The sequence below is a fragment of the Lepidochelys kempii genome, chromosome 1 (assembly GCF_965140265.1).
Source record: "Lepidochelys kempii isolate rLepKem1 chromosome 1, rLepKem1.hap2, whole genome shotgun sequence".
NCBI lineage: Eukaryota > Metazoa > Chordata > Testudines > Cheloniidae > Lepidochelys > Lepidochelys kempii.
This window is the reverse complement of record NC_133256.1, coordinates 149,326,544-149,354,328: the sequence shown is the minus strand read 5'-3', so window position 1 is coordinate 149,354,328 and position 27,785 is coordinate 149,326,544.

Sequence of the window (27,785 nt, the reverse complement as noted above, 5' to 3'; positions counted from 1 at the left end):
TATGTTTTTACTGAAGGACTTTTCTGTTATTAAATCTGCTGCAAATGGGTAATAAAACGTAGCTCCTTAGGCAGTATGTTTTACCTTGGCACTTCATTTCCTTGGTCTCTGGATTCTTAGGTAAAGATTACAGGTCCTCCTCCACTGGGGCTCGTCACATTGTAAATGCAGTAGAGATAATAAAAGGCAAGGCTTTTTTCCCCTTAAAAGTTCAGAGCAAAGAGCAGCTATTGCTCCTCCTTGGATCTTTATATAACATTGTGCCCTATCTGTCTCGCATGTCCTTTAGCACAGCAGGTGAGTCGAGGGCAGGCCCGCCAACAGGGGCGGAGAAATGGAGGCGATTGCCCAGGGGCCCTGGTGATTTTAAAGGGCCCTGGGGTCCCTGGCTGCTGCCACTGCCATGGTAGCAGCGGCCGGGAGCCCCTGGCCGTTTTAAGTCGCCCAGGCAGGCCGCAGGGCTCCTAGGCATGCGCTCCCGAGGCCCAGCGCCTGCTGGGGGCTGCCGAGCAGCTCCACCGGCCCGGCCCGCAAGGCTCTGTGCCCCCCGCCCGGCAGCGCTGGGGCAGGAGGGGCCCTGGGCAGCTGGAGGGTGGGTCGGAGCAGCAGCCCCCCAGCTCTTCCGGGGGACAAGGAGCCGGCCCAGCTTCAGAGCAATCGCTGCAACTTTGTATCCAGGAGCGCAACTTTCTACGTCCATGTGGGGGGAGCTGGGCTGGGAAGGGAAAAGGGGGGGCAGAGGTAGGCAGGGATGGCTGGGGGGAAGGAGCCGAGCGGCCGAGGGGAGAGCTGGGCACAGGACTGCTGGGGGGCAGACTTGAGAGCGGACTCAGGATGCAGCAGCATCTGCAGCAAAAGTGCGGGCAGCTCCCCGCTGAGCACCGCTGGACTGTGTCTGGGCCTGGCACGGAGGAGAAAGGCAGGGCGGGTCTGGGAAGGGGGAGGGTGTTTCGGTGACAGCGCTGGGTTGGGGGGCGGTGTTTGAGGCTATTTTGATTTGGGGCTGGTGGCTGTTCTTTGGGGTCATGTGGCTGACTTCATTAGGGGATTATCTCTGGTATTTGGAGATTGCTTGGGGGTGATGGGATGATTGGAGATTGGTGGTTGGGGGTGTGGAGGTGTTGCTGTTGGGACTGTTGTAAAGGGAACAACGATGGAGTCTCACCAGAAGATTTATTTATGTTCACTGATAATAATCCTGGTGCATGCTCCATCACTGACCATTTTTAAATCAAGATCTAAAAGATCTGCTGTGGGAATTATTTTGGGGTAGTTCCGTGGCCATGTTATGCAGGAGGTCAGACTCACTAGATGATCACAATGGTCCTGTCTGCCCTTGGAAGCTATGAATAGGAATGTAAGGTTCCAAAAAGAGCTTCAACTGGTACATGAGTAACATGTCAAGGCACTGCATTTAGCCGTATGGAGTGGAAGGGAAAAGGCATTTAGCCTCGTCCATCCTCCCCGTGGAAGGAAAAGGCCTAGGTAGGGAGCGTCGAATCGTGGAAGTCAACGAATGGCTACGCAGATGGTGTCGGAGAGAAGGCTTTGGTTTCTTTGACCATGGGATGGTGTTCCATGAAGGAGGAGTGCTGGGTAGAGACGGGCTCCATCTTACGAAGAGAGGGAAGAGCATCTTTGCCAGCAGGCTGGCTAACCTAGTGAGGAGGGCTTTAAACTAGGTTCACCGGGGGAAGGAGACCAAAGCCCTGAGGTAAGTGGGAAAGCGGGATACCGGGAGGAAGCACAGGCAGGAATGTCTGAGAGGGGAGGGCTCCTGCCTCATACTGGGAATGAGGGGCCATCAACAGGTTATCTCAAGTGCTTATATACAAATGCACAAAGCCTTGGAAACAAGCAGGGAGAACTGGAGGTCCTGGTGATGTCAAGGAACTATGACGTGATCGGAATAACAGAGACTTGGTGGGATAACTCATATGACTGGAGTACTGTCATGGATGGTTATAAACTGTTCAGGAAGGACAGGCAGGGCAGAAAAGGTGGGGGAGTAGCACTGTATGTAAGGGAGCAGTATGACTGCTCAGAGCTCCGGTACGAAACTGCAGAAAAACCTGAGTGTCTCTGGATTAAGTTTAGAAGTGTGTGCAACAAGAGTGATGTAGTGGTGGGAGTCTGCTATAGACCACCGGACCAGGGGGATGAGGTGGATGAGGCTTTCTTCCGGCAGCTCACGGAAGCTACTAGATCGCATGCCCTGATTCTCATGGGTGACTTTAATTTTCCTGATATCTGCTGGGAGAGCAATACAGCGGTGCATAGACAATCCAGGAAGTTTTTGGAAAGCGTAGGGGACAATTTCCTGGCGCAAGTGCTAGAGGAGCCAACTAGGGGGGGTGCTTTTCTTGACCTGCTGCTCACAAACCGGGTAGAATTAGTGGGGGAAGCAAAAGTGGATGGGAATCTGGGAGGCAGTGACCATGAGTTGGTTGAGTTCAGGATCCTGACGCAGGGAAGAAAGGTAAGCAGCAGGATACGGACCCTGGACTTCAGGAAAGCAGACTTCGACTCCCTCAGGGAACGGATGGCCAGGATCCCCTGGGGGACTAACTTGAAGGGGAAAGGAGTCCAGGAGAGCTGGCTGTATTTCAAGGAATCCCTGTTGAGGTTACAGGGACAAACCATCCCGATGAGTCGAAAGAATAGTAAATATGGCAGGCGACCAACTTGGCTTAATGGTGAAATCCTAGCGGATCTTAAACATAAAAAAGAAGCTTACAAGAAGTGGAAGGTTGGACATATGACCAGGGAAGAGTATAAAAATATTGCTCGGGCATGTAGGAATGTTATCAGGAGGGCCAAATCGCACCTGGAGCTGCAGCTAGCCAGAGATGTCAAGAGTAACAAGAAGGGTTTCTTCAGGTATGTTGGCAACAAGAAGAAAGCCAAGGAATGTGTGGGCCCCTTACTGAATGAGGGAGGCAACCTAGTGACAGAGGATGTGGAAAAAGCTAATGTACTCAATGCTTTTTTTGCCTCTGTTTTCACTAACAAGGTCAGCTCCCAGACTGCTGCGCTGGGCATCACAAAATGCGGAAGAGATGGCCAGCCCTCTGTGGAGATAGAGGCGGTTAGGGACTATTTAGAAAAGCTGGACGTGCACAAGTCCCTGGGGCCGGACGAGTTGCATCCGAGAGTGCTGAAGGAATTGGCGGCTGTGATTGCAGAGCCACTGGCCATTATCTTTGAAAACTCGTGGCGAACCGGGGAAGTCCCGGATGACTGGAAAAAGGCTAATGTAGTGCCAATCTTTAAAAAAGGGAAGAAGGAAGATCCTGGGAACTACAGGCCAGTCAGCCTCACCTCAGTCCCTGGAAAAATCATGGAGCAGGTCCTCAAAGAATCAATCCTGAAGCACTTGCATGAGAGGAAAGTGATCAGGAACAGCCAGCATGGATTCACCAAGGGAAGGTCATGCCTGACTAATCTAATCGCCTTTTATGATGAGATTACTGGTTCTGTGGATGAAGGGAAAGCAGTGGATGTATTGTTTCTTGACTTTAGCAAAGCTTTTGACACGGTCTCCCATAGTATTCTTGTCAGCAAGTTAAGGAAGTATGGGCTGGATGAATGCACTATAAGGTGGGTAGAAAGCTGGCTAAATTGTCGGGCTCAACGGGTAGTGATCAATGGCTCCATGTCTAGTTGGCAGCCGGTATCAAGTGGAGTGCCCCAAGGGTCAGTCCTGGGGCCGGTTTTATTCAATATCTTCATAAATGATCTGGAAGATGGTGTGGATTGCACTCTCAGCAAATTTGCGGATGATACTAAACTGGGAGGAGTGGTAGATACGCTGGAGGGGAGGGATAGGATACAGAAGGACCTAGACCAATTGGAAGATTGGGCCAAAAGGAATCTGATGAGGTTCAATAAGGATAAGTGCAGGGTCCTGCACTTAGGACGGAAGAACCCAATGCACAGCTACAGACTAGGGACCGAATGGCTAGGCAGCAGTTCTGCAGAAAAGGACCTAGGGGTGACAGTGGACGAGAAGCTGGATATGAGTCAGCAGTGTGCCCTTGTTGCCAAGAAGGCCAATGGCATTTTGGGATGTATAAGTAGGGGCATAGCGAGCAGATCGAGGGACGTGATCGTTCCCCTCTATTCGACATTGGTGAGGCCTCATCTGGAGTACTGTGTCCAGTTTTGGGCCCCACACTTCAAGAAGGATGTGGATAAATTGGAGAGAGTCCAGCGAAGGGCAACAAAAATGATTAGGGGACTGGAACACATGAGTTATGAGGAGAGGCTGAGGGAGCTGGGATTGTTTAGCCTGCAGAAGAGAAGAATGAGGGGGGATTTGATAGCTGCTTTCAACTACCTGAAAGGGGGTTCCAAAGAGGATGGCTCTAGACTGTTCTCAATGGTAGCAGATGACAGAACGAGGAGTAATGGTCTCAAGTTGCAGTGGGGGAGGTTTAGATTGGATATTAGGAAAAACTTTTTCACTAAGAGGGTGGTGAAACACTGGAATGCGTTACCTAGGGAGGTGGTAGAATCTCCTTCCTTAGAGGTTTTTAAGGTCAGGCTTGACAAAGCCCTGGCTGGGATGATTTAACTGGGAATTGGTCCTGCTTTGAGCAGGGGGTTGGACTAGATGACCTTCTGGGGTCCCTTCCAACCCTGATATTCTATGATTCTATGATTCTATGAAATCTACCAACCCCCCTTCCTCAGATGTTCTTGTTAAACCCTGGATTTGTACTGGAAATGGCCCACCTTTATTATCATACACATTGTAAGGAGAGTGATCACTTTACATAAGCTATTACCAGCAGGAGAGTGGGGTGGGGGGAGAGAAAACCTTTTGTAGTGATAATCACGCATTTTTTCATGGTTTGTGTGTATAAAAACGTCTTCTGTACTTTCCACAGTATGCATCCGATGAAGTGAGCTGTAGCTCACGAAAGCTTATGCTCAGATAAATTGGTTAGTCTCTAAGGTGCCACAAGTACTCCTTTTCTTTTTGCAAATACAGACTAACACGGCTGTTACTCTGAAACATATCGAAGAGGGACATACAAGCCTTGGGGGAATTATTGTGAGAATTTTTATACAGCCCCATGAGCGCACAGTAGGTAAATGTAATAATTATTTAGGTCACTGGTTTATGTTGGGACCCTCCCTCTCCCATATATTAGTACTCCGTTTCAGCCAGACTTTTAGTTGAGATTTTCCTTCATGTTCTGGGTGGGAAATTGGCAGAGGGATGGGAATTAGCTGGAACACAATGAATTTGGCTCAGGGAGATTAAATGACTTGCCTAAGGAAACTCAATGAATCAGTGGCACAGACAGAGATAGAACCCAGTGTGCTGGTCTAGCCTTTAGGAAACATTATATTAAGTGTTCCCTAAATTTAGGCATAAAGCGCCATAATTTTAAAGGAACCTCAGTTTGGCCTCCTTTTCAGATTGCTGCATATGCAAATGATTATGTGTGCAGAATTGAGTTCCACAAATGTAGAGTGTTGCAGTTCTTTTAGCTGTAGGCTTTAGGAATGGGTTAAACAGCTTGACTGCCTTTCATGCCTATTGTCATGTCTTGGAAGTCCATACTTCGTTCCGGAAAGAGTTTTTGTACAGAGATGAAGGATGGTCCTGGGCTACTGCAGTAGGAGCTCTGTGTTCAATTCTCTGCCCTAGACTTCCTGCCTCCAACGGCTGGAGTATGCAGTGGGGGTAGTGTAGGGCTGTCTGTGATTGCAGAATACAGTACCCATGGCAGGGGAATTCTCTGGCTGCTTGTGGGCTGGTACTGGGGGAGGGGACAGAATGCCACCTTGGGTAAATCACTTAATCTCTCTGGGCCTCAATTTCCTATCTGTTAAATGGTGATAGAGATCGTTCCTTTGTTTGTCTCGTCTGTTTAGATTGTAGTCTCTGTAGGGCAGGGAACTCCATGAGTGTGTACAGCACCCTGCACAATAAGGCCCTGATCTCAGTTGGGACCCAGAGGTGCTGCTGTAATACAAATGCATAAATAATAACAGCTGTAATGGTTCCCCACTGGGACCTGAGTTATGACATGCTCAAGTACCTTTGGATACATTCCTAGTTTTTTGACTGGTTGTCTAGAAATACCTTTTTTTAAAAAAAGGCAGATCTCGGCTGGTTACTAGGGCATCAGGTTACCCCTGCCTGGGGGAGTAAGGGGAGAGGGAGTTCTTCAGTGTTGAGACATTGCACTTCCAGATACAGAGCCTTCAGGTAGTGACACAGTTACAGAAACTACCGTTTATTCTGCCTCATCCTCCCAAAGGCCAATGAGAAGAAACGCCTTTGGTGATATAATGGGGAAGGGGTTGGGTGGTATCTGAGAAAAAATATGTTCTGAAGCAGCTCTGGAGCTTGCACCAGTCCCAGATGGCTGGGAAAGGCAGCTGGATGGAGACACGTGGGGAAGAGCTGAAAGTTAGGATCTCTGTGGTTGGTAAATGTGTATTAGAGAAAATGATCCACAGAAACACAGACAGTAGGAAACTGGAAAGAAGTGAAGGTTCCCCTGGGCCCAACTGTAAGAGACTCCATGCCCATTCTTTCGAGGGGGCCCATTGACTGTTCTGCCCTGAGGCCCAGAATTGCTGTTGGCAGGCCTGGCTGAGGGACCCTGGAATGGGCATTAATAAGCATTTAATTGATCAGTGACATAATTAGGCTATTTAATTCTAACAAGAGTCTGCAAGAGCAAACAGCAAAACCTTAATAATGAGGTTCACAAAATGATCTCATGTATATTGTAAACTCTTTTAATACAAATAAATGCTCTGATCATCCTGACATGGAAACACAAGTGAATGTTCCAGTGTGTTCAAGGAAAGGGGTTACCACTTTTTCTTTCTTTTGCTAAGGTCTTTTGAGAAATAAAATGTGGCATATGTGTGAGATCATGGTAGTACCTGTCAATTAAAATCTTTTTGTCAAGTATGTCTAAAGGAGGCTGCCATTTTGGTTAAGGCGTTGAACTGAGACTCAAGCAATCTGGCTTTAGTTCCCAGATCAGCCACAGACTTGCTGTGTAACCTGGGAGAAGTCGTTTAATCTCTCTGTGCCTTAGTTCTCCATCTGTCAAATGGGGATAATGTTTCCTTTCTCCTACCATTTATCTATCATGTCCTTTTTAGATTATAATCTCTTTGTGGCTAAAACTGACTTTTACTAAGTGTATGTATTTACTTAAAACAACGGAGCCCTGATCTTGGGTGGGGGCTCTGTGCTACTATAATACAAATAATAAATACTTAACATTACAGAAGAGCAAATAAATGGTTATTCTAAAATACAGAACAGATTAGGAAGAAGTGTGGGAATGTTTTTGTAATGAGATGTACTGGCCCTTTCCAACGAAGAAGGGCAGTTTGGGGGCTATACTATCCCAATTCCAGGGGCTTATTACCAGCACACAGCTGCTGACAGATAGGAAGCAGTTATTCAGTAGCAGTTTGAAATTTGAATAGAACCCATGTTACTAACGTTGTCTTGAGCCTGGAACCAAAGCAATGCAGGGGAGGCAGAGCAAATGTCCTTGTCTCTGTCAGCCAGAAGGATTCCAGGCCTTCCCAGTTGTGGCATGCTGGGAAGAAGAGGCAAGATATAAATAGTCTCTCCTCAGAAGAGGAGAGATTGGAGGGAGTGAGAGCTGTTGGGTACCGATCCCAAAGATAAGGAAAATCAGTTCAGTGGTTTGACCCCTGTGGAGAGACTGTTTTCTGTATTTTGGACTTTAATATAATGGTTATAATATAATGGTTTTCAGTTACCTAGGTTTCAGGAAAGTGTCTGAGTTCCCAACAGGGACACTAGAGAGGAAGAAAACCCAGGCCTTCAGTCGTCTGTTTATTTTGAACTTGGGTCAAAGACTTTTTCAGTTTGCTCTCTGGGGGCATAGATGCGCTAGGGAGTTTACAGCTCTCCTATCAACTTAACTACCCCAGCCCTTGTGAACGGCAGTAGCCATGTCAGTGGGAGAAGCTCTCCTGCCAGTGTAGTTCTGTTTACACTGGTGCTTACGTCAGTGTAACTTATGTTGGTCGGGGAGGTGGTTTATTCACACCCCTGAACAAAATCAGTTATGGCAATGTAAGCTATAGTGTAGACATAGCCTGGGACTTTCCTATCAGATATCTGGAGAAGTGACTGGGAGAGAGATCTCCCTCCCTCTCCCACTCCATGCAAACACACCCTCATGAGGGGACGGACTTTATTAGAGTGTGTGTGTGTTTGTTTTATTTTATTTTTTTAGAAACTTCATTGGTGAGGTGTGCTCTGAGCAGCAGCCTGCTACAGTTTTATTCAGGTTAGCAGTGTCAAACAGTGACAGGACTATACAATAAAGCAATAACAGAATGTACACTTTCCCTGCTTGTGGCACCACCAGCCAATTTTGAGACCACTGTTGCTGCTCTGCCAAATGGTAGCAGACGTCCAGGGCCTTGCAGGTCAGCTTCCCAGTGGAAGAGAAATCACTGTTGAAACTGGGTATGTTCTAAATGTAACTTGCTTTATTTACATGCATACGAGTCCTGAAATGAGATGGTCAAGCAGCACATGCAGGGCAACGCTTTCTTCCAGGAATCTCAGCCCAACCCCTGTGCTCAGATCCCAGGGAGCATTTCTGACTTTCGGCTTGATTGCAGTCAGAGACCAAGGCCAAGAGCAAACTCTCCTGTAGCTTGCATAGCTGTCTCTACAGAAAGTAGCAACAACATAGCAAATCTTCCCAAAAGTCAAAACTTGCTCATTTGCTGAATGAAAGAACACGGAAGACTAGTTTAACGGCGTCACCTGGTAATTTCTGCTGTAACAGTACCATGCACAACTCATCCTTCAGGTCCAGTTCAAAATTCCCAGTTCCAGCTGCCCGATTACCTGCAAAATGTGAAGTTGTACTGCATGGTCACTTTTGTCTCTAGTGGATGCTGACACAGTTTCGAATTCCCACAGTGAGACTCTTCTTAAATGCTAATCTAGTCTTTTAAAAAGCACACATTGAAGCAAAGGCAAAGGTCTCTTAGTACACAAACAAGGACAATAGCCGATAATATTCACTTTTAATGATCTAAGAGGGCCAGATAATGGTTTTGGCTATTAGGTGCTCAGACACCAAATGCTTGCTTACCTTCTTTGCTTCTAGTCTTTTGGAGTTTTAAAAACCAAGGAGAAGAACAAAGGATAAAAGATGGATCAAGCCGCTGGAAATATGAAAGAAAGTAACTTGGCGCATTACCAAGTGTAAACATGTACAGCAATGCAAGCCGATGGGAATGTCTACATGTGGAATGGCTCTGCCAATTATACATTACAATGCGGTACTTTATAATCACAAGAAAATGAATCTTCAGTTATCTACCTAAAATTCAGATTGTGAAGGACAGTTTCTGTACAAAGTATTACATCTCCATAGTTAATAACAGGAGGAAGAAGCAGCGGGACACCCTACATCCTATTATGTAAACTTAGTTAACATGTAGGAGAAGAAAGAATGTTAAAGGGACACAGCAAACTTGAAATCTAGTCAATTTCAAAACACAAGTTAATAGTAGTTTCAGCTACTATACTGTTTCCTGAGTCCCCCTGCCAATTTTTGTGGTTTTACAATCACATTCTCCGATGTTTTTAAAAACGTTTTTTCTGTCCAGTTACTACCTGAAATACTCTCCCAAACAGAAGAGATTTCTGATTGACTACACATTGAGTCTATGGCTACAATTAACAGATGTAGCCTTTTGTAGAAAGGCTAGAATGAACTGTTTGAAAACTAGACTGCCTTAGGTAATAAAAACAACTCCATAGGTTAGATAACTTCTTATCTGGCAACTGTCATAAATATAAAGGGAAGGATAAACCCCTTTGAAATCCCTCCTGGCCAGGGGAAAGCTCCTCTCACCTGTAAAGGGTTAAGAAGCTAAAGGTAACCTCCCTGGCACCTGACCAATGAGGAGACAAGATACTTTCAAAAGCTGGGAGGAGGGAGAGAAACAAAGGGTCTGTGTCTCTGTCTATATGCTGGTTTTCTGCCGGGGATAGACCAGGAATGGAGTCTTAGAACTTTTAGTAAGTAATCTAGCTAGGTACGTGTTAGATTATGATTTCTTTAAATGGCTGAGAAAAGAACTGTGCTGAATAGAATAACTATTTCTGTCTGTGTATCTTTTTTGTAACTTAAGGTTTTGCCTAGAGGGGTTCTCTATGTTTTGAATCTAATTACCCTGTAAGGTATCTACCATCCTGATTTTACGGAGGGATTTCTTTATTTCTATTTACTTCTATTTTTATTAAAAGTCTTCTTGTAAGAAAACTGAATGCTTTTTCATTGTTCTCAGATCCAAGGGTTTGGGTCTGTGGTCACCTATGCAAATTGGTGAGGCTTTTTATCCAACATTTCCCAGGAAAGGGGGGGTGCAAGTGTTGGGAGGATTGTTCATTGTTCTTAAGATCCAAGGGTCTGGGTCTGTAGTAACCTAGGCAAATTGGTGAGGCTTTTTACCAAACCTGGTCCAGGAAGTGGGGTGCAAGGTTTTGGGAAGTATTTTGGGGGGAAAGGCGCGTCCAAACAGCTCTTCCCCAGTAACCAGTACTAGTTTGGTGGTGGTAGCCATTTCCCAAGAGACGGGGGGAGGAGGGGAGTAAAATCATTCAGGCCATCATGAACAAAAGACAAGTGCTCTGAGTGGTCAAGTATTTGTAAGGATGGATTCATTAAAATATTCAACCCAGTGAAATGACTATCACATTCATTAGCAATGTCTGAAAGTTCATTGAGGAGGTTGCCAGAAAAGAAATTCATTTGCATGCTACTTACCAAATGTGTTTTAAATTCCTCACCAAATCTTCCAAACTAAGGTTTAGCTCCTCAAAGAGAATTAGCCATCTAGCTCCCATTTTAACGGAATTTATGAGATTAAAGACCGTTGAGGAGCTGGACCTAAGTGTTTATGTCCTCTCCTTCTCCCCCTAATGAAGAGGTAGATTTGTAACTTCTTGCAGCTCATTTGGTTTGTTTCCAAAGCAATCTATAGTAATGGACCACTCTCAGGGAAAAACAAGCAAACTACAATAAAAAGCTCCTTTTATATACCTGTCCCAGACAGTGTCTCACAAAGTGGAAACTCAGCAAGTTGTTGCAATTATTATGAATTGATTAAGCACTCTTTGTGCATGTCAGGATGCTTGCACTGGGTCAACATCAAACAGGACAAACAACATGAAATAAAAAACAATAGACAAATATCTTTTAAGTTGCATTCTAAAAATACTAATAAAAGCAGTGGTACAAATATTAAATAGAAGGGAATCCCACTAGTTCTGAGGCAAATGCCATTAATACAACACCAAGTGGCCCTGTTCCTGGAAGTTACACTGGTGGGGTAAGAAGCAAAGACTCAGACTCAGAATGTGAGGGATGAGTAGATGCATAAAGTTTCATGATGTTACACTGGTAAGAGAGTCAAAACCATTTGTAATTCAAGGTTAACACAAAACCTTATCCTGCACTGTTTTAGGTGGGAGCAGTCAGAAGGACTAAATTCATGTGTGATCTACACTGTGGTGTAAATTGCATTTTAGGTGTGAGATTGTAAGTGCCAAAAAGTAGCCTAAATTTAATCAATTTGGAATTCACTGTTTGTGGCAAAAAGAAAAGGAGTACTTGTGGCACCTTAGAGACTAACCAATTTGTTTGAGCATAAGCTTTCATGAGCTACAGCTCACTTCATCGGAGTTCTACTTCACTTAATTGCCATAGGGTAAGGTGTACAATTGAAAAGAAGCTGTGCTCCATCTGAGAGGGGACATCCTGGGAATACATTGGAGAAATTCCCACAAAGGCAACTGAATGATGTTGGACGCATCTGAAAAGTGACCGTAGGAGATCAACAATATCCCTTTTTAAAAAAAATCTATTTGCAACAGTGATCAAGTTTAACCAAGGGTAAGGGCAACAAATCCACGGCTTTATACAAACAATAGACACTACCTTAAGTAAACTACACATACATTGCAATGAGACTCAAACTCAGGACCTTAAATTTGAAAAACATGGCCAACAATCAGGAGAAAAATCACGAATACTTGAGGAGCTCTGACATTCTGTCAAAAAGAGGGCAGTACTAAATATATCCACTTAGTCAATACATTGCACAAGCATGCACCCAGGTTCGGTTTTAATGTGATATCCTTCTGAGATGACCGTGATAGGCTGGTAAGAATATACATGAAGGGAAATGGCTGCTGTAACTTTGGAAAAAGGCTAAGCTTGTTAATATACTCTGGGCTAAATTCAGCCCCCATGTAAGCAACAGACTCGTGCTGACTTACATCAGGATTGAACTTGGCCCTTTTTCTTGAATAGCTTATTTTGCTTATACAGTAACAACTTCCAGCTGTTGGCTATCAACATTTTTGTGCACCTGTACTATTGTACTATTTAACCAAGCTCGGAGGTTAGCTGAATTAGCTGATGTTCAACACCTCCTACCAGATGCACCAATGTCAGTGATGGTTGTCGTAGATCAGAAATTAGATAAAACATTGAGCACTTTGCTGGATACTACGGCTTTGAATAGAATTGTGTTCCAGAGTCTAACCATGAGAGCAGGCTGTTGCCAAGCTCAAACTTCATTCCGGATCTTAATGTAAACAGATAAATTGGAGGTGGGCAATGGCAGAGGACTGATTCCGAATGAACTGGGAAGTGGAGCAGATTTGTGTATCATTTACAAAACCCTGCAGCACAGATACATAGTGTAGCCCCAATCCTGTAAACACTTACAAAGAGCTGGTATTTATTTTATTGCAGCAAGGTCAGCTCACCAGAAAATCAAATGGCAGGAACACATGCATTTCTCACCCTAAAGCAATATGGTAGCTATATCTGTAAATTATTAACTTTAGCTTTAGCAGTATCAATACAAGAATCACTGCCTTTCAGTGCTGGAAATCACTGGCCATGTTTTTAATATTAAGCAGGCAAAACAGTCTTCTTTAATCTCTTTTCTTTTTGTTTAACCCTTAATAACCACAAATAATGCTTTTCAAATCAAGCGGATGCCAAATTGAAGGAAAAGATTTATAGTCCAGTTAACTGGAAAGTCTGAGCAAAGTCCCATCTGTTTTATGTTTTAGAGATTAATTTCCCATAACTATTGCTGATCCAGTTATGTAACTCCCACACATAGCCAGGAATGACACTCCTTTACAGAAAAGGGCCTGATTCATCACTGTATTGCTTCCCTTATATCCCAGTGTTACTCCAGCTGGTTGATGTCAGTGGATATGCACCAATGTAAAACTAGAATAACAGAACAGGGAGTGAATTAGACCAAAACAGGCACAGATGTTTTAGGCAGAAACATAAAATGAACAAATCTAATCATTAGAAACTGTGACAAAGGCATAGCCACAAATGTTATCTCAAGATGAGTGAAAAGAGCTACGTTTGAAATATTCAGGTATTGATATCTCTCAGCATCAGAAGTTACAGCAGCAACTCTGGGAATGGGTGACAGAGGATGGATCACTGGATGATTACCTGTTGTGTTCATTCCCTCTGAAGCACCTGGCATTGACCACTGTCGGAAGACAGGCTACTGGGCTAGATGGACCATTTGTCTGACCCCGTATGGCTGTTCTTATTTTCTAGCTCCTAGCACAGGAGACTGTCCCAATAAGAACCTTCCAGATAAATTTGTCTCAGCACTGAACTGTTGCTATTAAGTGCTTTTTCTGTATGTGGGGCCAGATCCTCAATGTAAACGGCATAGTTCCATTGATGTCAGTGGAGCTATGCCAACTTACATCAGCTGAGGATCTGGTCCTCAATATTAGTGCCCAGAGACTCTAATCAGGATCAAGGCCCCATTGTGGTAGGTGCTGTACAAATGTATATGAAGACATATACAGAGGTTACAGTCTAAGAATATGTGTCACATACGAAAGGTGAAAGGGTAGGAATATATAAATACATACCTTTGCAATGGTCTAAAAAAACTTAATTTAAAATTAAGTGTCAGCTCCTCCCCATCTACCCCTCAAGATAGTTTTCAGTAATTGTCTGGGCTTTTCAGAGGCATCACAAAAGAAAAGCCTCAAGCAGCGTTGTTCGTCAACATCTTTGTTCACCAGCTTGTTCATCAGCATTTTTCCAGATGTATTTTAAAAGCTGGGAAGTTGGGACTGGTCAGTTGTTGGGGTGAGGGTTGCATGTGGGTCCCTCCAGTAGGAGATGGAGGGTTGAAACATAGCACTTGGGATTGGGGCAAAAATAGCAGGAGGATTCTGCAACGGAGGGCAGTGTAGTAGCATCAGTCAGGAGTGTTGGGGCTTTTACCTAGAGGCTTCAACAGCTTCAGGAGATAGGACTATGTGGCTTCTCCTGCCACACGGGGGAAGAAGATATCCAAACTTGCTCCCTGCTCAGCTACCCTAAAAGACTGGCATTGTATATTCCAAAAAATAACTGTGGAATCTTTGCCATTTTTCACTTCCCATAAGAATTGTTGTGACTGATAGGCTGTAGGCTTCTAGGTCCTGATCCTTCAGATTTCTTAGTCCCTGGGCGCTGCGCAGGCATATGGGTCCATCCACCCAGAGCTTGTTGCAGGATCAGGGCCTTAGAGTTTACTTTTACTATTTTTGTGTGTTATGGTAGCACATAGAAGTCCCAGTTGGTGATCAGAACCCCATGGTGTACTGTACACACATTATGAGAAGATGTTCCCTGCACTAAAGAACTTGCAATCTAAATAGGAAGGAATTCAGAGGAATAACCGTGGATTCCACTCTGGTGAGGTTCAGATAACTTCTTAAATGAGGTTAGATCTCCTAACATTCCCTCTGCTTTGCCAAACTCTGCTGTAGAGAATGGGATGTGGGACACACACATAATTACGTTAGCATGAGCAGACTTAGCACTTTTTGCAAGTTGATAGGATTGCAATCACCAGCAGAGGTAGGAATCATATTTGTCTCAACCAGAAGACAGCTATTATGATTATGTATGTGCTTCCTCCTTGACGGTTATATTGGAAGATTTTGCAGCTGAAGGTTTGTCTCCTTCTCTATTCAAAGGAATAGGATTCCACTACCATTCTACCAGTTTTTCTATTTCTGGCACAAAGGATTAATAGTTATTTTTCCAGTCTGGGTCAAAGAGATCTATTTAAAGTATTTTCCACTCAAGGAAAAATCCTGTCTGCTGCTATATGCCTTAAAGAAATGTATAATGCAGACATGAGAGTCAGCATTTTGGTCTGTCTCCTTGACTATCCTCCTTTTCAACGAAGCAGGGGAGAATCTTGTGTTTCAAGACTTGCTGATCACTTTCGGCTGGTGAAATTGGAGACGGTGAGAACTTTTGTTGCCTTTTCTCCATTTATGAGATGCAAGGGGTGATGATCAGCAGCTAATGACACAAGTCTTCTGTGCAAAAGGAACAACCATTATTTATCCAAGGGCAAGTTGCCGGAACAAAGAGGACTTCACAGGAAAACAACACATTTATGGCATGATGGCTATTAAATAAAATAATTTTACTTGTGAAAATATTTATCATCTTTTGATTTGATCATAGTCTATAGGTGGTTTTTCCTCCTCTGGTTTGCTCCTCCCTTCCTCACATTAATGATTTGCTTTAACCTACCCTATTTCAATGTGAATGAAGTGAAATCAAAGGTTTCCTGTAGTAGTGAATAGTGCTTGTATAAATCTTATCCCAGCCACTCCCCATTTGGTTACTTCACCCTCTTGTTAAATCTTGTCTTCTATTCTAAAGGAATAATATTTTAGGAAGTGGCTGATAGCTACTCTTGACTCTCCAGCAGGCTCCATGTGGGTGCAGGGTACCGTCTGCCGAAAGCAGCTCATAAAATCAAGTCCTAAGACTGTGTCAGGCCCCATGGGTCTCAATGCAGGTCTGGGGGAGTTCCTAGGAGTTGTCACATTGCAGTCCTTCACCTGGCAGCTCATAGGCAGCGACTGGGACTAGGATCCATGAAGCCCAACTGGAGCACAAACCCTGCCCCTACACTCTGATTGGGAGAGTTCCAAGGCTGCTGATTGGGCTGCAGCCCCTATTTAAGCCAGAGGAGGAAACAAGAAATTGTCTGTGTAGCTAGGCTTTATCCTGCCATGGACTGATGCTCTGGTGTTTACCTGTTCCTGTGTCCTTCTCCTGGTATCCTGACTGTTGGTAATGGCCCTTGATCCCTCTCATCTGGTTTGTGTCTTTACTCTGATCTCCTGGTGTTCCAGCCTGGCCTGATTCCTGGGGGGCTCCTGGACCCTTGGCCTCTGCCTGATGCTAATCCCAACCCTTAGGCCAGGCTGCCCATGCGCTGGCCCTGACAGACTGTAAGCCCCCTGTCCCAGATCCACAGTGATACTTAAGCACTTAATGCTCGTTGGGTTCAATGGGAATTAGGTGCCTTAATATCTTTGAGGATCTGGGCCTTTGAGACTGGAGCTTGTCTGTACAGCTCCTAGTGTAACAGGGCCCCAACCTATTTGGGGCCTCTAGGGGGTATGGCTACACCATAGGAGCCTCCCAGTTTGGGTAGGCAGGCTAGGAAGCTAGCAGGCTAAAAATAACAGTGTGGATGTTGCAGCGCTAGAGGGGACTTGAACCAGCTAGCTGAGTTCAGAGCCAGGGGTTCGGGCGGACTTGAGAATCCCAAGCTGCAGCAGTGAGACTACTATTTTTAGCACACTAGCTTGAGTCAAGCTACCACGAGTCTGTCTAGCTGGCCTGGAAGACTCACTCCTAGCTCCTTGTCAAGGTTCCTTCCCCACTCTGAACTCTAGGGTACAGATGTGGGGACCTGCATGAAAACCCCCTAAGCTTATTTTTACCAGCTTAGGTTAAAACTTCCCCAAGGTACAAATTATTTTACCCTTTGCCCTTGGACTTTATTGCTGCCACCACCAAGCGTCTAACAGATATATAACCGGGAAAGAGCCCGCTTGGAAACGTCTTTCCCCCCAAAATCCTCCGCAAACCCTACACTCCCTTTCCTGGGGAAGGCTTGATAAATATTCTCACCAATTTGCATAGGTGAACACAGACCCAAACCCTTGGATCTTAAAAACAATGAAAAAGCAATCAGGTTCTTGAAAGAAGAATTTTAATAGAAGAAAAAGTAAAAGAATCACCTCTGTAAAATCAGGATGGTAAATACCTTACAGGGTAATCAGATTCAAAACATAGAGAATCCCTCTAGGCAAAACCTTAAGTTACAAAAAGACACAAAAACAGGAATATACATTCCATTCAGCACAGCTATTTTATCAGCCATTTAAATAAAACAGAATCTAATGCATATCTAGCTAGATTACTTACTAAGTTCAAAGACTACATTCCTTTTCTGTTCCCAGCAAAAGCATCATACAGACAGAGAGGACCCTTTGTTTCCCCCCCCCCAGCCCCAGCTTTGAAAGTATCTTGTCTCGTCATTGGTCATTTTGGTCAGGTGCCAGTGAGGGTATCCTAGCTTCTTAACCCTTTACAGGTGAAAGAGTTTTTCCTCTGGCCAGGAGGGATTTTAAAGGTGTTTACCCTTCCCTTTATATTTATGACACTCCTGTTTAACCATACCTCAGGTGTTAGTACAGCGCAAATAATAGATCATGAGAATAGGCTCAATGGCATTTTTTGGCTGAAAGGCAGCAGGGCTGTCTTCTAAAATGACCATGCCCCTCTCTTTTTTGTGGAGCACTAATTTCTAGGAAGTGGCTTTGAAATGTGAGGCAAAGGCAGAAAATTTACTTAACCCTTATGTTGTCTCTCCATGTCTGTCACACAGCAAATTTGCAAGTTCTGTTGCCATAAATAATCTATGTAACTGTATGTAGAATTTCCTCTGGAAACAAAGAAATTCATTGTTGTGTGGCCTTTTTTCAGATGCTTAAATCTTCCCCAATTGTCCATACCTTCCCTGTGTCACAGGATTTCTCATACTTCAAGTTTGGTCTCCCCACAGAAGTTCCAATCTTATCCATAGAGACTCAATCTAACACTGGAGAAATGAAAGAGAAAAATAATCTTTTGTTGCACAGTCATTTCTAGTGAGGGCTCTGGCAAAGTGGCACCTTCTGTTGCACACTGAATATTGAATAGACAGCTGTTTTTTTTTTTTGGTTTTTTGGTTTTTTATGTGTGGAATCACAAGTGGAATAAATCCAAAGGAAAATTAAGACTATCAGGATGCCCCTGTCCACCTGTTTAAAATAATGGGCACTATTAAAATGTGCCATGTTTTCAAAGGAAGATTCCCTTTCACATCTGCTTTTAAAAATAAGTTTGGGGGTGGGGAGGAGGAAGAAGAGAGAGATGACAAAAACCTAAGCCCTGTGATCCTATGTAATATGTTCATAGTGGAGTTTCCGTTTAAGTCAATCAAACTACTCTAGCACATGCTTAACTTAACTTTAAGTACCTAAGTGCTATGTTGAATCAGGGCTTAAACACATAACCAAGATTCGACTGCTATAAAAAACCCTACATGTTTGAGTTTTTACAACAGCTCTGATTTGAGCAGCATAATCATCTCACTTTTCCCTTGTGCTTGCTCTGTCCACTATATTTGTTGTCTATTTGTTATACTTAGACTAAGCTCTTCAGGGCAGGGACTGTTTGTGTTTGTATGGTGCCTATCACAATGGAACTGGGATCTCCAGGTACTACCCCTATATAAAGACTGATACTTCTGAAAACTCTAGATTGAGAAATGCTGGCTAAACAAGGAATACAGGAACAGGCCCTGGTTTGTCAGAATCAGGTTCCTAGGCGAGTTATTGTACTCTCAGCTTCTGCAAGCAGATGCTACTGAAATCAAATGGATCCCAGCCCTGTGAGTGCAGAAGTCAGAATGGGGAATGGAGCACTGTTCTCTTCCTCCCCACAGCTTCCTGGAATCCTGCTGTGGGAGTTACATGACAACTAGAATCTGCAAACTTCACATGTTCTCCAGCTGGAAGAAACAAGAGTTCAGCCTCACAAACCCGCAGATTGAATAACCTCTGCAGAAGAATGGGCTAACTCTATGCAGTCTCTGTATCTCTTCTTGGGTTCCTGGTCCTTCTGTACTTCCTCTAGGCCACCTGTCAGCACAGCTCCTACAGAAATCCGTCAGCCACTCCACTCAGTGAATCCCAAAGAGGGATCATAATGCAGAGGGGAAATGTGAACAAGGCAATGCTGATTAGGGGCTATAGCCAAACAAATCAATGGCAAAGCTCCCAGTGACTACAATGGGGCAAGATCAGTCAGCAATGGCCAGTTTGTCTCGTTATGGCATAATGCAGCCATGGCTGGTCCCACCTCATTCCTCCTAACTTTTGCCGAGTGATCTAGACAGAGCATTTGGACCAAACAGTTACCTCCTTTTGAGCCCAATAAAAATATCCTGGTCACAGTTGTTCCTTTATTGGTGCTTCAGCTACAGCAATGACTGTGGGGCTGCCTTACTAAAAGAAATAAAGAGCAAGGTGAGAACTGTGAGCCAACGTGCAGTATCTGCCATTCACTGATCCCTGCAGCTGATCTTGTTACAGGGTGAGCTATGAGAGAGAGAATGCCACAGTGCTTCCCAGCTGAACCTCTTCAGCATGCATGATGGACCCAGGTGCCTAGGGACAGGGTCATTTTCATTATTTAATTTATACGTGTAGTGCCAAGTGGTCCCAACTGGGAATTGGGACCCCAGGGTGCTGGGCACTCTGCACACATCTGACAAAAAGATGGCCCCTGCTCCAAAGAGTACTGGGACACCTTCCTGAGCCAACTATGCTGGCTTCCCAAATTCGTTCTCCTGTCTGTAGTTACAGGGGGTAAACTTCAAATGCTATAAAAGGCACTTTACTGAATGTGAATTGTGAACGTAACCAGAGAGGGCTCTAGCAATGGAGGGTGGCAGTCCTACTGCCTCCTGTCCTGTGCATCAGGGAAAAGTCCCTTTCCTGCGTGCTTACAGACGCTCAAGGAAAGTCACTAGCAAGGGGAAGGCATGACAAGAGACTTACTTCTGCTGTATGTAGAAACAGCACACTGATGTAGTGAAACTATTTTAACTCCTAGACATGCCTAGGAAGGTTAAAAGGAGTAGGCTGGGAATGGGTCGTCAGCCAAACTGTGCAATCACCCATAGTAATGGCCTTGACTGAAAGCACTGCTATTAATGTAAGTTCATTCTGTTACAGAATATAAATAGATACGTGCATATGCGAACACCACTAAAGCATTTAGCAACGTGGTGGAGGGGAAAATAGGGTGGGAGGAACATGAAATTTCTTCATTCTTTATGTTCTTAGAGTTCTCAAACCAATGGTTAGAAGTTTCAGTTGCAGTTACTTGGTTTTCCTAAACACCAGTATTAGGAATTATTTAAAAAGCCATTCATTTTAAACAAGAAGACACCCACTGCAGCTGTGACACAAAGGAAAATATGCCTCTGAAAAGCTTATTGTGTAAATACTAGCAGTTCTGTCCAATGACTGCAATAAGAACATACTGTATTGCCCATAATTACATCCATATTAGGTGAAAAAAATTAGCTATGCTTTTCTGTTTCTTGCCAAAAATGACTTCCTGAGGAATATTTATTTTGACTAATGCTAGGGTAAAAAATGTAACAAATCTGGCCTCATTTAAAGCTTCTGATTTTTCTTTTACATTTGCTGGAAAGTAACAAAACAAAACCAAAGAATGGTATAAAGCCATTGCCAGGTTTAAGGGGTGTTTTGAGTTCCTCCCCCTTGGCATAAACCAAGAATTCATAAACGCAGAAGGAGGTCAGCTTACAGTTTTAAGAGGCTTTTTTTCCGCCCCCTTCTACTGCAGCAGTGCTCTGTGGTTTGACAGAATGCCAGCATTCTATCTCCTCATTTACCAACTGCTGTTTAGTTCTGAGTTTTTGGAAATATGTTCTTGTTGCTACAGCGATCTCAATATAAAAATTCATTTTCTTACCCTCTCTCCATTTCTTTTCTTCTCTCTTTTTAGTGCAGCCTAAAATAAAAAAAACCCAAAACAAATTACTTTTACCTGAAAAGGAAACAAGTCATAACTAGACATCCTTATGACAGAGGCACATGTCTACTAACAAACTGTGGTGGTTGACTGCATCCCAAATTGCTGCAATGTCTTAAAATCTTTGTCGTCAAGTTTCACTATGCATTAGAGTGAGAGGCTTACACTGAGCTATGAGCAGGAGTACTTGTGGCACCTTACTGCTGCTCTGAAACCAGAGCTATGAGTGTTGGTAAGAATCACCATGTTGGCAGATTACGGTTTAGGCTTAGTTCTAGCAGCCACCTTCACTGGATGCTTAACTCTGCCTGAAGCTTTCCTTCCTGAAATATGATCTTGAAAAAAACAACCCACAAACCCTTATTCTGTCAAAAGTGAAATCAGGGATTTAAATGTTTTTAACTGTTTTTTACCAGTCCTATTGCAATTATGAAGACATATGGTTTGTAATCTGGCCTGTAACTGCAGAGTAGTAGAATAGTTTGGGAATGCAGTTTGGTAAAACGATGAGGGAGAATTAATCAAAATTTGGGAGATGACTTTGTACAAAAAACAGGCCCATTACATCACAGTACAGAAAGCAGGTGTTCAAATGCCCACACTTAAATGACTTATTTTCTATTTTCTGATAATGAAGTCCACTCTCACTACAACATATCTCATTATATGTATCACTTCCTTCATCTAAATGCAGTAGTGTCATGATTCTCTCCCTCTCTTTATCCCCCTCTGGCAAAGAATTTGAACAGCTCATGGTTAGGGTGACATTCAGAAAAAGATGTAGGTTACAGAAAAGTATTCAAACTGCTTTTTTTTTTAATATTGTGATTTAACTGTTTCTTTGGGGAAATGAAGCTGCCTTTCACTCAGGTCAGAGCATTCAAAGTAAGGAAGGGCCAGCTTGTTGGGTTAAAATACAAAACACCTCCTTCTGCAATATTTGTCCCAATACCTAGCAAGTATTTCAGAAGTCTTGAAAACGTGTTTATGGGTGCCCCTCCTCACTCCCAGAAAGAAGATATTGAGCCATCTGATGCTTCATAGAATTATAGGACTGGGAGGGTCCTTGAGAGGTCATCAGATCCAGCCTCCTGTGCTGAGGCAGGGCCAAGTAAACCTAGACCATCCCTGACAGGTGTTTGTCCAATCTGTTCTGAAAAACCTCCAGTGCTGGGGATTCCACAGCCTCTCTTAGAAGCCTGTTCCAGAGCTTAACTACCGCTTCAATCACAATGTTTTCCCCCCTAATATCTAACCTAAATCTCCCTTAGACTCATAGACTTTAAGGTCAGAAGGGACCATTGTGATCATCTAGTCTGACCTCCTGCACATTGCAGGCCACAGAACCTCACCCACTCACTGCTGTAGTACTCCCCTAACCTCTGGCTGAGTTATGGAAGTCCTCAAAGTCTTGATTTAAAGGATTCAAGTTATAGGGAACCCACCATTTACACTAGTTTAAATGTGCAAGTGACTCATGCCCCATGCTGTAGAGGAAGGCGAACCTCGCCTCCCCCCCGCCCGGGGGTCTCTGCCAATCTGACCTGGGGGAAATTCCTTCCCAGCCCCACATAGGGCAACCAGTTACGCTTTGAGCATGTTGGCAAGACCCACCAGCCAGTCACCTGGAAAAGAATTCTCTGTAGCAACTCAGAACTCTCCCCATCTAGTGTCCCATCATCAGCCATTGGAGATATTTGCTGCTAGCAGTTGCAGATCGGCCAAATGCATCATGCCATGCCATCCCCTCCATAAATTTATCAAGCTCAGTCTTGAAGCTGGTTAGATTTTTTTTTAATTTTTTTTTTTGCCCCTACTGCTGCAGATTAAGACCATTACTTGTTCTACCTTCAGTGGACATGGAGAGCAACTGACCACTGTCCTTTCATAACAGCCCATAACATATTTGGATGCTGACTGTCATCAGATCCCCCCCTTAGTCTTCTTTTCTCAACACTAAATATGTCCAGTTTTTAACCTTTTATCATTTTTGTTGCCCCCCTCTGGACTCTCTCCAACTTCTCTACATCTTTCCTAAAGTGTGGTGCCCAGAATTGGACATAGGACTCCAGCTGAGGCCTCAGCATTGTGGAGTAGAGTGGGTGAATTATCTTACATAACACACTCCTGTTAATGCATCCCCAAATGATATTAACCTTTTTTGCAACTGTATCAGATTGGTGACTCATTCAATTGGTTACCCCCACTCACCCCCAGATCCTTTTCAGCAATACTACCACCTACCCAGTTTTTCCCCATTTTGTAGCTGAGAATTTGATTTTTTTTCTTCAAGTATAGTACTTTGCACCTGTCTTTACTGAATTCCATTTTGTTGATTTCAGAGCAGTTATCCAATTTGTCAAGGTCCTTTTGAATTCTAATCCTGTCCTCCAAAGTGCTTGCAACACCTACCATTTTAGTGTGACTCACAGATTTTATAAGTTTAATCTCCACTCCATTGTTCAAGTCATTTAATGAAAATATGGAACAGTAGCAGATCCAGGACTAACCTCTATGGGACCCTACCCAGATACATCTTTCCAGTTTGACAGTGAACCACTGATAACTATTCTTTGAGTATGGTCTTTCAATGAGTCGTACACCAATCTTATAGTAGACTTTTAGACTGAAATTTAGACTGACATTTAGACTGTATTTCTCTAGTTTGCTTGTGAGAATGTCATGTGGGACTATGTCAAAATCAAGCTATACACATGGACTGCTCTGGGAAATAAATTCTTGAGTGCCTTTTAATTCTAAAGTGGCAGAGGAACTGAGCCCAGCATGGGATTACTAGATTCTGCTCTGCCTGCGCCCCTGGCCCAGTACAGAAGAAAAGACTAGTTGGCCTGCTGAAGATGCAGATTTCTCAGTGATCCCTGTGGAAGTCAAATATTGTCATTCCAAGGGATAAGAGGCTGCCCACATCCTCAGAAGAAAACAGAGTGAACATCATTCTGCTGTGGAAGTGGAGGCTATGTGGGCATCAAAGAGGGTTTCAGGGCCTGATGGCAGAGTGTGGTGAGAGGAGAGGAGCTCTCAGTGTTCTGGATAATTTGGATAAGATTCAGGTAGGTATGGAAACCTTGCCTGAATTGAACCCATACTTATCTCCCTGACATTGGCCCATCACTAATTGTTGCGGCTTAGACCTCCCTGGGGAGAGGAGCTTTGTGTTCTGTTGGGGGTTGAGTTCTGCTGGCTGTCAAGGTGTAATCTTCTATATTTAATTTTATTTTTGCTCTTGTAATTTGCATCAGAGGCACATACATCCAAATAAAGAAAGACAAACATGTCAGAATGCACAAACTCTGATCTGAAGGATCTGTCATATTATTGTCTGCAGCCATTCTCAGCCTGGGCAAAAGCGTCTAACATGGATTCCCTGCCTTCTTCCTCGTGCTGCATGGGCGTGGCCAGAATCTTACCACTCTTGGCCAATATTCCTTGCTTGGCAAGGATGAGACACTATTTTCCAAGTTTATACCACTCTGTTGGCTTTACCATCTGTGAAGGAGCCTGGTCTGCTTGGAATGAAAATATTGTCTCTAGATTACACCAATTTTCAGAGAAGATGATTTGCTTTTGGGACATGCAAACATAACCCCTCCCCCACCACCATAACAAATAAACACAAGTTCAACAAAATAGGATGACCCATAGCCTGACCAGTATTGATACTAACTGTATAGCAGCAACAGTTGAAATCTCCAGAAGAATTAACTCTCCAAAGGATTGATTTTTTGATTAAAGCAGTGAACTGGAACTCAGGAGATCTGAGGTCAGTTTCTAGTTCTTCCACAGGCTTCCTGCATGACCTTGAGCAAGTTGCCTAATTGTCCTAATTGTCCTAATTCTCCATCTGTAAAATGGGTATAATACTTCCCAACCTCACTGGGATGTTGGAAGGATAAATGCATCAATACTGCAGTGTTTAGACACTACAGTGATGGGGAATGTATGAGTAGATAGACAGACCCTTCTTGCAACTCCTCTTCCTCCCATAACTCAAATTAATACAGGATTTTCAATTTTCTGTCAAGCTACTCCTCCCAAGATGAAACCAAACAATGTGTTAATTAACTCATTGGACTGTTTTTGCTCTTGCTTCACCTTTCTTGCCTGTATGAGTTCCCTCTTCCATCTTAATTTTTTTCTTCAATATCTGTCTGCCACTACCACTTATTTCTGTCTACTTCCTTATTGTCTCTCTCTGCTTCTTATTCCCCCTCCTGTCTTTTCTCCTTCCTAAATATAAATGCTAGGTGCGTGACTCTTTCTAAACCAAATTAGCTTGAAGGAACCAGAGATCTTTCTCATTGTCTGGTGTCAGTTGGCTCCACATGCAATAAACAGAAATTATGTTGATCTGCTTGGGTTCACTGTACTACAATAATAGCCAGTCTACAACAGGGCAGTGATGTGATTCAGCATGGCTGTACATATGTACTCTGAATATTCCAAATACCAGACCTAAACTTGGGCCACATTGGCGGCAGCTTCTTTGGAAGTTCTGTATCTAAGAGTCAGAAAAGATGTTTGGCCTTGAACACCACCAAACTAAAATGTGTTGGTAAAGCTCAATTAGAAGATTATAAAAAGTAGCTGGTATATTGCTCTCTTCTGGGTTCATCCCTTTGGTAGGTGTAACCCAATGTGGGGACTTTTGGTCATCTGTCACATTTTATTTAATTTATTTACATATCTATTTATTATAAATGTCTTCATTTGATTGTCCAAGATTTCTTAAACAAGGATAAAAATTACCTCAAGCCACTTCAGCTGTTCTTTTCCTGCTTATCACATCTTACAAGAGGCGCCAATGTGGAAAAGCCTGCCCAGATGGAATTACAACCTCTCAATAACTGTTCAAAGCCATTGCTGACTCCGCAGCGCTGCTCCAAGGATGATGGCTCCAAGGATGATGGTGTGGAAAGTGGGGGATGGGGAGAAACCACATGTCTGCTCATCTATGTTCCAAGACTGAGTGGAATTTTGTAGAGAGCATGTAAACAATCATTTCATCATTAATGAGCTGCCATGATCTTTGCCTCAACAGCTTTATTCATCCCAGTTGCTTGCCAAATAAAATGCACGCAAGGATATTTTAAGTAGCATTTGATGGACTATCAGGGTTGAAAATGACCCCCCTCCAACACACTTGAAGATCACAGAGAACATCATTGCTACATTCTGAAATCCAAAATTCCAAGGCAGCACACTTCGCTTTGTAGGGAATAAGGTGAGAGTCACTTAGAACACAGACAGAATCTGTTAGATTAGGTTGCCAATTGTATGTCAGAAAAGATTAATGGGAAAAATATCCCCATCTACTCCTATTAAGGAGCATCAGAGGAGAGTGTGCTGCTTAGTCATTGTCTTCATCTCAATTTTCCTTTTTTAGAAATTCTATTTCTTTCAAAGAATTCCTTCGCAGAGATCATGTTCTTCTGCGCCCTCTACAACTGCAGCTTCACACTGATCCCCAGATTTTTGTCTGATAAAGATTGGAGTGACTGAGGAAGGGCAATTCCTACATCTTGATGGCAAAGTGATACCCTTCCTGCTTATATGTGTCACCTGATGGCTGGTATTCAACACACCTAATATGAATTATTTTAGTTTCCCATTTTTCAGTATTAATGTTGAGTGTTTTGGGTAGAGACTGGTCCAATCTTCCCCACCCCTGATCCAAACATCTTCACATTTTAATAATTCAAACCCAACATTTGCAAAGAAACACTCTCTTTTGATAGTAGCTTGAATAAAATTCCTGGATACAAACACCTGTACACATCAGGGTGTTTAAAATCTGGATCCATCTCCATGTTCAGACTTTGACTTGGCCCATCTCTCATTTTTAGTGCTGCCAAGTACAGCTGTGTAAGCTGTTTGACTCATGCTATAAATTTACTCCAAATGAACTTGTGTCCTTAAACTAGCAGTGGTTTCCTTAAGCATTCTCTCTGTCTGCAGTGTCCACAGATGCTTTGTTTGACCTTTTATTGCCCTATCTCTGTATCTGTGAATTTTATCAGCCTTCTGTTTATCATTTGGAAACCTGGTACACTAGAAAATGTCACAGGGGGCAACTCATATTGTATGTCACCTGTGCCCCTGGTTGGCAAGACCAATTCTGTGTAATCAGGAGCAACAACAGCAGGAACAGTTTTCACTTGGTTTCTCAGACACACAGTGATTTAGTTGAACTTTCTGATCCATCTGGAAAGAGTTAAAAATACAACCCATATTTCTCCTACCTCCTGCGTTAGGCTTTGGCAGGTAGTGGCCTAGAGCCTTTTCTCTAATTCTCAAAGATGGCCTTTGGGGCTCACCAAGCCAATACCCAGGGACCCCCAGATTTGTGCAGTGTCCATTAATAGCAGAATAATCAGAGGTATTTTTGTTGTGGAGGCAGTGTGGTCCAATGGAAGGGTACTGGACTGGGAATTAGGAGAGCTGAATTCTTTTTCCTGGATCTGATTCTAACCTGCTGTGTGACCTTGGACAAGTCACTTAGCATCTCTGTGCCTTTGTTTCTGATGCTACCTTTGGTCTGGCTGGGCTACTTAGATTACAAATCCTTTGGGACCGAGAGTATTTCCTACTACTTGTCTGTATAGTGCCTAGCACAATGGGGCCCTGATGGTGGAGGCGGCATCTACGTACTCCTGTAATACGACTAATAAAACAGTGATTGCCTTACATTTTGAAGAGTAGGTTTGCAAGTTTATTGAAGTGATATTTACA